Below are 15,477 nucleotides of genomic sequence, written 5' to 3' on the forward strand. Positions count from 1 at the left end.
CTGGTCCTGGTACTCCAGGGTGGTAAAAAAACAAAATACACTCCTTCCTCGACACGAGACTCTTTAGATATTAAAGGGTCATATTAGCCACTGTATCTCCCTCAATCTTCTCTTCTGCAAGCTAAACATAACCAGATCTTTTAAAAGTTCCTCATAAGATTTGGTTTCCTATTTCCTCATCAAACTAGATAGATTAAGCTAAAAGGAGGTGAAGGCTGAAAGTCACCAACTTCACTTTATGTTTTAATGGGGATTTGATTCCTGTCCAATAATCTGCCACACCTAAAACTTTAACCTGGAATGCCAATTTTGTAAGAAATACAAGAGACAGGGAAAAGGGAAAATGGAATGCTTTCTTACAAAGAAGTGTGTTCCCAATAACGGCATTGGTAACCAGCCTCAGTGATTTGAAAAAAAATGACACACATCATGAGATCACTGTGCAAATGGTGCATTGTAATGATGTCATCTGATGAAAGTACATGTCACATCATTTGCCTGAAGATGTCGTGATGCATGTGATATTTGCTCCAATCTACCTAAGTTACTCAAGGTTACTTCTCTTGGGAAATGAACCTCCAGAGCATGCGGTGTGAGAAATTCTCCACACAATCCTTATCTTGTGTTCTTTCCTACTAATGTCCCTAGGACTAATTCATTTTCCATTGGATTTACATCTTTAGTACCCAAGGATAGAAAAAATAGCATGGATCGTGAACTCAGTTAAGTACTTCTTCTTTCATTCATGTCACCTAACCAAGTTTTGGATATACAGGTGGGAGAGAGACCAGTTCAATTTTAATTCTTGCTTTGATAGTTCAGGCAAAGGGAAAAAGAGAAATACAGTAGGCAACCTTTTCCAACATGTCACCTTTCCAAACTTCAATGTAGTTACATAGAACTACAAAAACAAGTGTAAAATATATCTTAATTAAAATACTCATTTTCAAACTAATATCTTAATTAAAATATTTATTTTCCAACTAAAACTAAGCTCTCAACTGGTAAGCTCAAGAGCATCATCATCCACCATTATATTTATTAGCATAGAATGGGAAATAAAAGTTTTTTCCCCTTTGAGTACAAAACAATATATCAGGGGTGAAATTCAGAAAGTTCTGAGAGGTTCTGGAGAACTAGTAGCAGAAATTTTGAGTAGTTCAGAGAACTGGCAAATACCACCTCTGGCTGCCCCAGAGTGGGGTGGGAATGGAGATTTTGCAATATCCTTCCCCCTGGAGTGGGGTGGGAATGGGGATTTTGCAGTATCCTTTCCCTGCCATGCCCACAAAGCTACACCCACCAAGCCACACCCACAGAACCAGTAGTAAAAAAAAATTGAACTCCACCACTGCAATAAACCCATTTTGACAAAAAACCTTCAGCTTCAGATGTTCAAGATAAAGGATATTCAAGTGGGCTTATCAGTAAATTGCTTATACTGCTCATCTCCAAATGTGTTTTCACTATCATTAACTGAAACATAAATATCATTTTGAATTAGATGCTTTGCACGTAGTAAAAAGTACCCATATCATTTCCATCAGTATAGTTAAGTGTGTGTGTGTGTGTGTGTGTACATATGTGTTTAAATCACATGTAGAAGCAATAAATGTTAGATAGCCAAAGAAAATAACTTGTTGAATATAATTAATCTGCACCTTAACAACACACTTTCTCATTTCCACCTCTAGCTGTGCTTAATGAATAAAGATTAAATGCACATTACGGTGAATACTCACATCGCATTCTAGATTTCACTCAAAACAATTTTCCTGCACTCTTTATGCTAATAAATGATCTGATGCCTGTTAACTTTTTCCTTTAAGGTTAAAAACCTTAATTCATATTCCATTCCATTCATAGGGCTAAACCCTTAGTTACATGATAGGACTTCTGTTTGTGTAGCAAGGAGGATTTGCTTTCTCTTTCTCCTCTTTGTGTATCCACTTATACAGAGCAGCAAAAATGATTTAGAGAATTTATGTAGCTGTCCATTTCACCATTCTGCCTTGGTGTTGCTACCAATAATTAAAAAAAAACACAACAACAACAACAAAAACAGCCATCCAAAACAATTAAAAGTAATCACAGCCCAAATAGAGTTCTTCAAATGACCAACATTTTTTTCCCATCAAATACATAGAAGACAAGCAGCTGCCTAGTGGGGTTCATGTAACTACCTGTTCCAATCCTTGAGGGAAAACCCATATCTTTAATCCAACAGGGTCAGGCTCATTTGAATTTTGGGGGTAGGGGACAATGCTGTTTCACGGGGCGGGTACCTCAACTGAGAAAGCATACCTCTTGAGTTGTATGAGATGGTATGTTTGATAGAAGGGACATGGTCATTGAATGCCCTATCACTTTGAAGGTAAGTAAGCAATTTAGACAGGTGGTCCCACAAATAAGCTGATCCTGTACCATGTGAGACTACATAGGTGACAACCACCATCTTAAATTACATCCAGACACTCAGCAGAAGAGTGGTGTTATTTGGAATTATTATGACATGCTATAACCATGTGTGGAGGCAGATTGGAATCTTCCCCTAGTAAATTCCATTTCACCAGTAGAATGACACCACTGCATGCAACATATTGAATACATAAACTTGAGAGCCATGGTGGGACAGTGGTTAAAATGCAGTACTGCACGCTAACTTACTGCTCACTCCAGGAGTTCGATTCTGAATGGCTCAAGGTTGACTCAGCCTTCCTTCCTTCTGAGGTCGGTAAAATGAGGAGCCAGATTGTTAGGTGCAATATGCTGATTCTGTAAAACCGCTTAGAGAGGGCTGTAAATCACTGTGAAGCGGTATATAAGTGCTATTGCTATTGGATACAGCTCATTTGGTAAGATTTTCAAGGAAGAATTTATTCTGTTTGTTTGCAAGATTTTTTGCTTACACAGCTTTGGAAAATATAGACAATCAAACTTTCATATGACTGTCTATAATTAGCTAAAAGCCATGACTGCATTTAGAGTAGGCTTTTCTTGTGCAATTGTTCCAAATTTTTGCAGTATTTCAGATATCGCTATCTTCCATTTGTAACTGTTCAGCATTTTCAGTTCTTACTTTTTTATGTTTACAAAGTAAATATTGCGAGTTCAGTTCTCACCAGGCTCAAGGTCGACTCAGCCTTCCATCCTTTCTAAGGTGGGTAAAATGAGGACCCGGTTTGTGGGGCAATAAGCTGACTTTGTATAAAATATACAAAAGTATGAAGGCTATTGCTTAACGCATTGTAAGCCTCCCTGAGTCTCCGGAGAAGGGCGGCATATAAAAATAAATAAAAATAATAAAAAATAAATAAATCTGCATAGAGATAAAGATAGAATAGATGCCCAGTGTTTTCTGATAGTGCTGGTCTGCTTGTTACACTAAAAGTCTAATTTTTTCCTTCTTAGGAAAATGAAAGGTCTCTATTAGATTTTTGTCACAATTACTATAAAATATTATATATCATCCCCGTTTCCTGGAGATCATTTTGGGGCTACTTAGATCACATGTGATTTATTTCACAGGAATAGTAGTCTTAATTAAGCAAATGCCATCATTGTTGTACTTATCAATTCCAGATAATTCTGATAAACAGCAAAGTAGGCTCTTTTCTAGCTTTGTATCCATTTTGCCAAATAAGACCTTGATGAGTAGCTTCCTAGTTTTTAAGCACTCTGGGACAATGAGGGTAAGTCCTAACTTGAGTTCAATAACTATTTTTGGCTATTCATTCAAAATCAGAACTATTTAAAAAAGACGCTTACTTATTCTTGAAAGTTACAATTACATAACTTGTAAATTATAATAATTTCTTTTCTCTACAGTAACAGTCTTGTCGGTAATGATCGACTAGATCATCACCTTTTATTTTTTTAAAGAGTCAAATTAAATGTAAAAATCTCATTGTATACTAGAAATAATCATATGGAACATTTTAACAGTGCAATTTAAAAAATGGAGAGAGAGAGAGAGAGAGAGAATGAAAAAAGATTCATACCATTTTGTAGTGCATAATGCAATAATTTAGAAAAGGAAGGACATAGACCAGCTTTGAAGAATATAATAAATATTAAATTAAAATATTTTTTTCATACTAGTCCTGCCAAAGCTCAGATTGAAATCCCTGTCAGAAAGGTACCTCCCTCTCATGCTAAGGTCTCCACCTAACCTACCTCATAGGCTTGAGAATAGAAATATCATCCTCGACCTTTAGCTTTTTGAAGGAAAGGTGTGATAGAAATGGAACAAATATAATCTCAAGGTGTAAAATAAAATATTACAGACTTATTTAGGATTACCAGCTTCTTGTGTGGCTGGTTTCCTACAAGTAACAGCTGTCTGACTGACAGACTTTCAGTAGATGAAAATTATCTTTATGAGTAGAGAGGAAAAAAGTTTGATTGCTGAATTATTGCTTGTCCTAAAGCAGGGGTCAGCAACCTGCGGCTCTGGAGCCGCATGTGGCTCTTTCACCTCTCTGCTGCAGCTCCCTGTCATTCAAAATATGTGTCACAACCGCCAATGTGCGACACCTGCCGGCACACCATTTATTGAGCTTTTCCATAACCATGGATATAATCCAAGAAAATAAAAGTTTCAGAAGAAAACAGAACGTTTAATTCAACTACATATGCTAGTTTTGTGGTTGCTCAAGAAATAATCAGGCATGGGAAGGGTTTTGTGGCTCACAGTATTTTCTTTTCTGTGGGAAATGGATTCAAATGGCTCTTTGAGTGCTTAAGGTTGCACTCATAGGAAATCATAGGAAATCTATAAAGGGAGAAAAACTAAATTAGCAAATCTACTTACCATATTAGCTAAGTAGGCCATAAGGCAATGTTCTTAAATTATTTGACCCAATTATCCATTTTCCTAGTCTTAAATAATGTCACAATCTCCCTCCCCCCACTTAAAAACACCCCAAACCTCAAACTCCTGTGATTGGGAAGAATAATCCATTTAATATTTATAGCTTTTTTTCAATTATTATTTTACAGCAGTGTTTCTCAACATCAGGAACTTTAAGATGGGTGAATGCTATTCGGGGGCATTCTGGGAGTTGAAGTCAGTGGTGAAATCCAAATTTTTTTATTACCGGTTCTGTGGATGTTGCTTGGTGGGTGTGGTGTTGCTTGGTGGAGGTGGCAGGGGCAGGATACTGCAAAATCTCCATTCTCACCACACTCTGGGGCCAGCCAGAGGTGGTATTTACCGATTCTCCGAACTGCTCAAAATTTCTGCTACCAGTTCTCCAGAACCTGTCAGAACCTGCTGGATTTCACCCCTGGTTGAAGTCCATCCGTCTTAAAGTTCCTCAGGTTGAAAAACACTGCTTTAGAGATGTAGAACTGGGATATAGGATAGAGTACAGACAGTGTGTAGAACTGGCTTTGTATTTAAATAGTACTTACCCCAGTTGGACTCAGGCAATATATTTAGTGTGGGGCAATTGGTACAGGATACAGCAGCCAGATTCTTGGCAAGACAATGCACATTGCAGAATAACATTAATCTTTAGGTTACTACATTGTTTGTCTGTAGAGCCCTGTTCAGAGTTCACGGTATTTCTCATTATCTATAAAAATCTATATTGCATATTACATAATGTTACATATTATATATGGCAAGATACAATAGGCTCTCCCTTGCCAGGCTGGAATATTGCTGACTGGTGTGAACATCTTGAGAGGGTCTTCTAAGAGTAAACTTTATTCTCAGCCCAAGTAGTTCTTGGAATGTGGACAATGCTGCAGATTGTCAGTAGCTGTATGGTTGTCCTCATTGCGCCTTGCATTTCCACAAAACTCTTCATATTGTTCCTTTGACCTAAGCTAACTGCCTCCATCATAGGTAAGCAGGCTGCTATGATGTTACAGTTATTTATTGTATTTCTTTTACTGCACCCTATTGTTTTAATTCCTGCTTTACTGTTTGTGTCCCAGAGTCCCTGCAGACTGGGTTAGTTTACAAACATTGTAAATAAGAGGATTGTGAAGCCCTTTTGTGAGACCTCTGGTAGTTTGAGACAATGCAAGGCATATTCTTACATTATGGTTATACGTCTAATTTGCTCTCTTGAATCCTGATTTCCGTTGAAAAAAATCTGGTGCCCTGAGCCTAAGCGTTTTCCTTTAGATGTATCCTCTTTTCCTCTTTAATCAGTGCTGAGGCTTATTTTACAGAATATAGTGAATAGCTGTAATCTCAACCAACATTTCCTTTACACACAGCTACTTTAGAATCTTCTGTGCCACTGAAGGAATTCTGTTCTCTGTTTAAGTTTCTATACCACACCCATCTAGCTTGGTGGCCAGACGGCGCCCTAGATGAAAATGTAAACATTGCACAACTGTGAAGAAAGAATAAAATACACAAGATCACCGAGTCTGCCACTTAGTCTGTGTTTGAGGGCACCTTATTGTTTGGAGTACGATGCCAGCTGAAATATAACAGGTTGTCAAAAAAACTAATAGAGCACACACTTTTCATTGCCAGTGATCTTGATGAATGCATTTGTGACTGTGGTTACTTCAACTGCTTTCACACCAGCATCATTTTTTCAAGCACAGATATATGTCCAGTTTTTTCCCCACCCTGGTACCTACCTTGATGAAATTCAAAGCATTGTATGGGTTGTATATCTCCCCACAGTTGTAATGGTTGAGAGCTGAGAAATTGTAATAGCAACCTGGCATGAAGCCATTAGGTTAGGAGTGGCTGACATGAGTGAATATATCTGCTGGCATGATAAGAATAGCACTAGTCTAGCAAGTTCAAATTGCAAGATGTGAACATGTTAATAAAATCTGACAGATTTAAACAGAACAACAATATACAGGTAGTCCTCACCTTATGACCACACTTGAGGCCAGAATTTATGTTGCTAAGTGAGAAGTTCGCTAAGCGAATTTTGCCCCATTTTTTTTTCAACTTTTCTTGCCACAGATTTGTGAAATGAATCACGGCAGTTGTTCAATTAGTAACACGGTTGTTAAGTGAATCTGGCTTCCCCATTGACTTTGCTTGTCAGAAGGTCGCAAAAGGAAATCACATGACTCCAGGACACTGCAACCGTCATAAATATGAATCAGTTGTCAAGCATCTGATTGTAAATCATGTGGCCATGGGAATGCTGTAACGGTCATAAGTATGAAAAACCATCATAAGTCACTTTTTTCAGTGCTGTTGCTACTTTGAATGGTCTCTAAACAAACTGTTGTAATTCAAGGACTACTTATATCTCTGATCTCAGTCCCCTTACAATTTGAAATGTTCTAGGCACTGGGTCTACATATCAGAACAACGAGTTTGGGCAAAACGGCTTAGAAGATAGCATCTATATATAGGCATGCACACAAACATTTAAACATGCATCCATACATGACAGCTTCACGTATGAGAAGAAGCATGCAAGAGAACTTTTATTGCAGGCAGTACAAATAGCAATCAAATTCTGTTGGCCATTTAATTCTGTTGACGATTGTTTATATGCTTTTTTTTATTTTTAAGCTGTTACGTTTACTCAGCTAAATTCAACTTCCTCTGAAAGTTCATATGCATAACTATCACTAGGATCTACCACTGAGCTCTTTGTTCAGCTGGCTGGACAGACGTTTTCACAAAAAACCAAACAGTTAGCATTCCATTCAGTCAGCTTCATCCTGAAAATAAGGGGAACAGTTGTTCCCGAGTTAGATACACTCTTTGCATGAACGTATTTGTCTTACAAGAAGTGGCTTAGGACTCACATCATCTGTCTTGGCTCTGAGTTAAGACAGCAGCCTGGCGAATGAATGAAAACGAAGGGAAAAAGTCAATTTAACCAAACGCTAAAAGCACAGACTGTGAATCTTTATTCATGCCTAAAAGCTATGGAATGTACTAACTGTTAAATGACAAACCCTTACTTAGTTCACTGGAAGGAAGAAAAAAAAAATCAGCCTCTTCAAATAACAGCTAAAGAACAAGGTAGAGTAAATACATCCAGAAACCTGTATTACTCTAACAGTATTTAAAAAACTACTTTGAAAACATTACTTTGTAGAACATTAGCATTTATGTTCAAAGCCACTAACCAGAAGTGCAATCTCGCTCATTTGGTATAATGTTCATTTTAGAAAGAAAAACAAAAATCACCCATCTTCGGAAAAAGAACAAAAAGCTTTCCCAAATTTATTCTAGCAATCTTCGCCACGGAGGCTGGACCTTTTAAAAATGGAATACAGTTTTAATGTTTAAAGGTTATTCTGAACTCCCCTCTGTGCTGTAGTTTTCATATATAACTCAAGAAAGGACAACTTGTTATTAAAGAAGCCAGCAGGTGTTCTTCTCTCTGAAACATACTAAATGAAGAACTTTAACTGATTGTATTGGCTACGCGCTCTGGGAGAGAAAAAGAAAAATTAAATAATGAAGGGAAAAAACTATTCCCTAGGCACCACATCAATATTAGGAAATAAAAAATAAATAAAAAAATCAGGAGATGGGAAATTGAGTAAAAATTCTGCTGGAGAGCATGGTCGATGTTTGTGGGTTTGCAAATGTATGTATTGCGTGAGTGTGTGCACATTATGGATAGATGAGAAAATACTTCAGAGTTTAAATGATGAGTGTTGAAACACAGTTCATTTTACTCTATGAGAACTTTCCTGGGTTCACAAATTGTCTTTCTAGCTGTCATGTGATTTGGATAATTTTGGCTTAATATGTCTTCCCTCCTTCAATGACACAAATGATAGTATTACTTTAAATATCCAAATAATGCATATATTCTAAATATATATTACATTTCAGAAATATACATTATTTCAAATTTCTGCATTTGTAAATACATATTAGCATTATGCAAATATATACAATTATGTCACACCTTGTTCCATTTTTTTTTAGTGGTGTCCCATTTTTGTTTTTTTACAGTTTAATGATTTATTTATCTGACTTACTTTCAAAATCTGTAGCTTTTCATTCCCAAAAGTTCAGGGCTCTATATTCTCTAGCAAACAATAGAGATATTCAAGAAAGCATTTTTTATTTTAAAAACGGAAAAGTGGAATAGAAATTATCTAACTTTTTCTATTATAAGCATACGTTCAATCAATAGATTAAACTGGTATGACATTATAATAATATACAATGGTATATATGTGTGAATGCATATTCTCTTCCACAGGATTTGGTTAGCTTGGCCCCCAAAGGATAAGGTAGGTTATAAAAATCGAAATAAATGTCATTCAGCTGGAAAAGGGCAACAAATGAGTTTCATCCAGCTTGATTTACAATTCAGTTAAGTGGAAATATGTAGATATAAGCTGATTTGCCAGTTCCATTAAGCTGATTTAGTCAGCTTAACTATCTTGTGGATAAGGAAGTTCTTCAGCTAGTGTGTATTATAGCAAAAGAAAAAAGGAAACGAAAGGAGAAAAAAAAAAGAGGACTTAAACTCTCCAGGCTGACTCATGTTTTAAATTTAAATGAAGTTTCAAATAATTCCTTTTTAGAAATGAGGTTTTAATAATAATTTTACTGTACTCACCCATATGAACTAAGATCAGTTAAGTGCAATTTTGCTTTTCCATTTCTTATTTGTTCAGCAATAGCATAAAAATAGTTTAAAACATACTTTTATAATAATGTATACTATCAATGTCTCTTTTAAAAATGTGCTGTCTGCTCTTTTTTTTAAAAGATAATTGACAGTTAACATCAAATATTTAATGAAAAGCTTTCCTTGCCTTGTTAAAGCTGAGTTTTATGAAACTAACTTCTTCTGATGCTTATGGAAAGATTTTTCCTAACTTCAATAGGAGCAGGATTGAATCACAGGGCTTATTGGAAAATAAATTATGTAAATTGTATCCACATTAATAAGGAACTGCTTTAAGATCATATGCAACTCAGCAAGATCACAATTAAGTCAGTAATATGTGCCAACAGCTTTTTAGTTTCTTCTAATAGGATATAAACTGAAAATAATAGCATTTTTTTTCTTGCTGTCAGAAAATTCTCCACAAACAACTTAAAAAAGAGAAAAGAAAAGCCACGTTGGACATTGCTATTCCCATTATGGACATATGTTGGACATTGCTATTCCCATGTTGGACATTGCTATTCCCATTTTTTTTTCATGAAAAAAAATGTTTAAAAAATTGTTACAGTGAAATCCTAGTTTAGCTGTCACCATTCAACTGAGCATTGAATTGCATGCATGGAAAATATATAAAAAAATAATTACCTAGTAATCTCTAGTGTTTTAGAAGCCGCAATAGCAGATGATGAAAAATATTGTTCCACATCCTAGATTCTAGAAAGCCATAGCTTGCCTCAATGCCAAATGATATGACCTGACAAAAGACACCTCATGTTCTTGTTTTGTTCTTTGGCATAACCTCCAATGATTATTAATTCAGGATAGAAAGAGAATGAGAATTGAATGGATATTCCAGGAATTGCCATAAATTTGAAAAAAGCTGTAATTTTTGGTTGGATTCCAGAGACCATGAATAGTAATAATATAACAATTTAGAACCATGCTTCTTTTCCCATTCCACATGTGCTAGGAGAATAAGTGCAAACTGTCTTCCTTGTGGTGGGTATGTTTTCTGAGGACTGGTGTGTATGGAGAGGGGGGGCTTGAACAGGTTTTCTGTTCTTCCCATTATGTGAGCTAGAAAGAGAAACTGGCAGAACATTTATCAATTTCAAAGAAGAAAGAAAAGAGAAAGAACAGTGAAAAAGACAAAGTAGAAAGAGAAAGAGAAGAGAAAGAGAAAACCAGAATTTTACCCTCCACCTCGTTCCCCCAAAAAGCAAGTCACCATTTCATAGTAGTGTATCTAGCAGTCAATACAAGATGGCCATTGAAGACAGAAAATAGAAATTGAGGACTGGGATCTGCAAGCTGGAACAGAAATATTTGTATCAGATAGAATAATGTGTGCCCCATTTACTCTACTCCAGAAAGAAATTCACTGGTTTTTATTTCAACAGCCTAAGTATGGATAATATTATTTGTTACTGTTCTCCTAAAACAGTAGGTGGGCTATCCTCATATTGAGGCATGTAGGAACTGTGGACCAGTTCAGAGACCAAACCTTTAAAATTGAGATAATTTGGGACAATTTCCCAAAAGTAGCTGCCCTGTCAATAACCATCTAAATAAAACAGTTCAAAAACTCACAAATAATCCCTGAACAATACTGAAGGTTTGGTGAGCCCCTCTCACCTTGGCTAAAATAAGTGTTCATAACCACCCCATTAGAAAAACATTAGATAAATGTAGAATCCACAGGAGAGTAACAAGATGTCAATGCTCATTAAGAAGAATCTTAATGTTCATCTCAAGTTTGCCAAAAAGGACCTGGTATAATATTCTATGAGTAAATGAGTCTAAAATGGAACTTAATTAACCCATTTAGAAATATAGGGAGCTGAAAACATCCTTGCTTATAAAACATCCTTGTTTTAACAATTCTGAAAATGCAAAGATCATTTGGACAGCATGCTAACAAAGTTTCCTGTCACATTATAGTAAATCAACAAAACTTTGATCAATTATATTGACTGCAGACTGTGTATCATGAGTCTAATACACTGCTTTAGTCTGCAAGCTGCCTAAGATTTCATATATTGAAGGAATGGGTGGCAAAGAGGTTTACTGAACATCTGTTTGGCTTGTGTGCTTTGTTTAGCTTGGAGGATCAGAATTGATGCAGGCTTGTTTTATAACAAACTTAGGAAAAAGGAAGTAATATACATATAATTAAATAATAATTAAATCAAATGTAAAGTTTTAATTATATTTTTTGCATATAATTGAAACAGGAAGATTACTTTTCTGAAACTTAATTACTATTACCTTAAACAAAAGAATACTTTTAATTATAACTTATTTATTATATTGTAATTTCTGACCAATCTTTAGAAGATCTAAAGGCCCAAGCCTATCATGAGTTCTACAACATTATAATTAAGTTTCCAAATAGTAATTGTTTTGTAAAGTCCAACCCACAGACAAAAGCTTCTTTTCTTCTCATGACAGACTACTCTGATTATCTGGGTCAGTATGTCCTTGGATGACACCTGTTGCATATTCTAATATAAAATATAATCACTTTGTTGCTATGAAGTTTAGCATTATCCTATCTTGAAGATATGAAATCAAAGAAAGCGAACTTCATGGGAAGCAGAATACAAGGGAGTTGCTTTCTTTTTCCCTTATCTCCATCTGGTCTGAAATAAAACTGACACATTTCCTTGGCTCAAAGGAGGTGAAACTATTAATTTGGATACAATGGAGAGTCCCAATTGCTCATCATCCCTTGGCTAAGGATGGTTAGTTAAAAATATCTGGACATTCAATCCTTTCTCTGTCTAGAAAATTGTTTATATTGTTTCTTTGCTGGTTTACTGTTAAATACATAGGAGCATAACACATTATCTCTTCCTGAACTGGGATGAATAAGGACATGTAAGAACTGAACTGAAGAGCTGAATCAGGTTTAGAGGCCATCTAACTACAATGATTTATGCCTGAAATGGCCAACCCAAATGTATTCAGGAAGGAAACCAACAAGGGTAGGTGGCAGAGGTGATATTCAGCAGGTTCTGACCAGTTCTGGAGAACTGGTAGCAGAAATTTTGAGTAGTTTGGAGAACCGGTAAATACCACCTCTGACTGGCCCTGCCCCCATCTATTCTCTGCCTCCCGAGTCCCAGCTGATCAGGAGGAAATGGGGATTTTTCAGTATCCTTCCCCTGGAGTGGGGAGGGAATGGAGATTTTACAGTATCCTTCCCCTGCCGTGCTCACCAAGCCACACCCACCAAGCCATGCCACACCCACCAAGCCACGCCCACAGAACTGGTAGAAAAAAAAATTGAATCCCACCACTGGTAAGTGGGCTATCCTCCCCTTTTGCTGCCTTGCATCTAGTACTGTTATACTTTTATACAGATGTCTATATGATCAACGAATTGCATCCATTGCTATATAAGAGGAAGACACCCTTATAGAAATGAATTCTGCACTACTTACCATTCCACTTCATTTCCTTATTCCCTAAACATATAAAGTCTTTGGATATAAAATGGAGCTACTACCTTATCCAAGAATTAATATGGCTTGGAGAAAAATTTTGCCTTCACCAGCCCAAGAAGCCAGGTCCTTAGAGATGGTTATTTATTTTTCCCAAGAGCTATTTTCCAGTGACTGAAACATTCATTAGCATGGGTATCACTTCACACACACACACACACACACACACACACACAGAGAGAGAGAGAGAGAGAGAGAGAGAGAGAGAGAGAGAGAGAGAGAGAGAGAGAGAGAGAGAGAATTGGAATTCTTTTTTCCTCTTGCCTTTGAGAGAAGATATTCCATATCCAATCTGAGTCAGTCACTGGGACCAGAGGTTTACTCTTCTGAGCTTTTGGATTCATGCTGGAGTTCATCTTCGGGGAACTTCTTATTACTGGAATATGTGGCTTGGGCTATTTTATGAACACAATAGGGCTCCAGCAGAAGTTCAAAAGCTTGGAGGAGTAAAACTCTGGTCCGAGTGCCCAAGCCAGATTGGATCTTGCAACATTATCCTGGAACATGTATATTTGCCTTTATTCATAAAGTATTCAATGTTCCGATTCTTTTGCAGTTATAGAAAATGTGATTTAATAAAAGAAATAATACTCATTACCCATGCTAATGAGTATTATAACTTTTTCTAGTCAAATGCACAATTCTATGGTAGCACTTCGCCAGCACTGGAGCTACAGTTTACGTTTACTGTGGAATAAACCTTCCCAACTGTAAGATTAAGCTCTGAAAAAAAAAATAGTCATCTATAAACTATATAAATCTATATAAATAACACATAATTTAAATATAATCATTAAAAAGGTAACTTTATGCACAAGTTCTTGACAACAAATGCTAAGTTTTCTTTATCTTTTTAATGAAATCTGCTATTCATTTGAAAGCTGGGTTTCGGCACTGTATTGGACAGACTCCTATTCAATGGACTAGTTTATTTTAAAATGCGGAAAGTAGCGGCAAAAATGTATTAAATGTAATGCACATTTGTATAAAAGAAAAATCCTTGAACAAAGAAAGATTTTCTAAGTTTTTGTCATTAATAAAGACAATTGCACTTTTAATCAAACAAAATGTAATAGTTTTCTAATTTTGTTTAAAGTGTTTCAGTACTTACATATGCCAGTTCAGGTTATTGTAAATCCCGAAGCAAATTAGATTCATTGGGTTCTGTTGATGTATTCAGGGGTACTATGTAAATCATAAATTTAATGGCATACTAAGACACACATCTGTTTCTATTTTGCAAAAGTTAATAATCTAACTACAGGGTATTTAAATACAACTTTCATCAACTGGAACTCTGGAAAAAAATAGAGGCTTTCCTATAAATTATGCATTCATGCCCAAATTATGCCAACAGACTGCAAATCTCAGGAGTTAGTAACAATATAACGTATGATTTTTGCCACCGTCTATTGCTCATTAGTTGATTCGATGTTTAATAAATCTTTGCAATGTCACTAACTGGACTTATAGTTGCTTATTGTTTTACTAACAGAAGTTTCATGCACAATAGATGGGGAGAGAGTATTTCTTAACAAATATGATGATGAATATGTAGCTTTAATTATATGTATAGTATGCCAGTGTAGTTTTGCTAATGGAATTAAGTTATACCTATGCACAAACGTTTACACACATACACACACACACACACACACACAGAGAGAGATTTGAAAACAATATGCCAACACCAATTAACTATTGTAAGAGATGAAATTGCAAGTAGTTTTCAGAGCATATTAACATTAACTCATATGACTACTACTTCGGCATGATACAAAATAACATTTACCACTGATTAATGCTAGCTTTTCTTTATGTATTTGATTACCTGTCTTTTTTACTAATTCACAGAATTACTGTGAAGAAAAATCCTGCTTTAAAAGCCTGTATAAATTCCAGCACAGTTGATAATTGTATAAGTATAATATAAGACTATATTATACTAGTATAATATTAAGACTAAAGGGAGGAAAATGAAAAAGAGAAAAAAACGCCTATAACTTACTTCAGGATTGACATCTATCAGCCAAGCTAATGTGACAGATGAACAGTTTACAAATAGGAAATATAAAATCAAATCTAATAAATGTTAGAAAATGAATGATTTTCTCCATTCCTATTTGAAATTACAACTTTGTATGGAAACTATAACTTTATTTTCCCCTTTTGTCATTTGCTATTCTTAAAATATAGTGATATCATAGCCGTATTTGTAAGAATCCATTCTTTTAATCTTTTGATGAAGAAAAAATAGATCAGGGATCCACCAATTCTATTTACCACTTTTACTCTACCTCTGTTTATTGTCTATATCAATTTTCTTTTTATTTTTTTTAGTGCAGCTATTCTCTTTCCCTTTTTCCCACCAAAACAAAAAG

At 35.6% G+C, this 15,477-nt stretch overlaps 1 long non-coding RNA gene across 1 annotated transcript in view; it reads right to left on the reverse strand.

Annotated features, from left to right (window-relative positions):
• LOC148114637 (uncharacterized) overlaps window positions 1-15,477 on the reverse strand; it is a 114,861-nt gene that overhangs the window by 59,946 nt on the left and 39,438 nt on the right. The window lies entirely within an intron of this gene.

The sequence above is a fragment of the Pantherophis guttatus genome, chromosome 3 (genome assembly GCF_059756535.1).
Source record: "Pantherophis guttatus breed Tessera chromosome 3, ASM5975653v1, whole genome shotgun sequence".
NCBI classification, from domain to species: Eukaryota; Metazoa; Chordata; class Lepidosauria; order Squamata; family Colubridae; genus Pantherophis; species Pantherophis guttatus.